Genomic DNA, 1,325 nt, shown 5'->3' on the forward strand with positions numbered 1-1,325 from the left:
ATAAGGATTAAAATAATAGTAAGCGAGGCTCTGAGTTAGAGCTGAAAAAGATTTTAAATATGATAATAGCTAATCAAGATGCATATTTCTTAATTTCATTCTGTTGTTATGTCTCTCATTCCCACATTAGGAAAGTACATAGAAGTTTCTCAGTAAATTATATGTACAATTATTAAAAATGTATTGAAAGAATATGGGCACAGTGTGGTTTTAGCTTATTGAGACCTATATGGGGTAGTGTGTTTTTGAGGACTTGCAAAACGTTGCGATGGAGATGATGGGAAGGATGTGCTTATTCTGGAAAACAGGTTAGGGGATTGCTCCCAGAAAGATAGTGATGAATTCTTCCAAATGGTTTCAGTAAAATCACTTTCACAACCATGTTCACTATTGCACTATTCACCATAGCCAAGTTATGGAAACAGCCCAGATGCCCTTTGGCAGAGAGATGGTTGGCAAAACTGTGTCATATATACATAAGTGGATTGTACCTATCCATTATGAAGACTGTTACATTATTTACAATGAAATGGATAGATCTAAAAATATGTTAAGTAAAATAAGTCAGAGCCAGACACACAAAGGACCCATGTTCTGTCTCATATTTGGAAGCTAGAACTTTATACAAGTTTACACAGCAATATTAACCAAATCATGCTATTTACAGAGAAGTATTTAAATGATGTCATATTTTTTATAAAATTGAACTTTTAATACAACAAAATGAATACCAGGAAACAATCTGTTGGAAGATGTGAGGGGAAGTCAAAGGGAAGGAATAAAGTGAGCTATGGAGGAAGAAAGTGAAGACATAATATTCAATGCAGATAGTATGAAACTAGAAAATATTAAAGTGTGGTGAGGTTTTGAAGGGTAGGGAAAAGTTATATAAATATCCATTATACATAAAAACATGATTTATTGAATGAAAATTCCCTTGTCCAACTAGTTAAGATAATAAAAATATAATTAAAAACAATGGAGACATCTGATCTTAAACTGTGCTCTCTTAAGCCATGAAACAATATAATAGTTTCTTCCAGAGAAATTTTCTTTTCAGGTATTTTCCTTATAGTGACAGAAAAATGATCAATGCAATGAATATCAATACATCACATTGCACATCATAAATAGACAATATAAAACCAGAGTAAAAATGTTAGAATTCATCACATGATAAAATAACAGGTAGAATTTGCCAAATGCTAATTGATTGTTTTTCCAATACTTTACCTATGGTATCTAATTTAATCCTCACAATAATTGCATAAAGTGGAACTACTTACATTTTTAATTCTCAGATGATGATATTGAAGTCTTCAGAG

This window comes from Dipodomys merriami, unplaced genomic scaffold (genome assembly GCF_024711535.1).
Source record: "Dipodomys merriami isolate MVZ:Mamm:240054 unplaced genomic scaffold, mDipMer1.0.p SCAF_361, whole genome shotgun sequence".
NCBI classification, from domain to species: Eukaryota; Metazoa; Chordata; class Mammalia; order Rodentia; family Heteromyidae; genus Dipodomys; species Dipodomys merriami.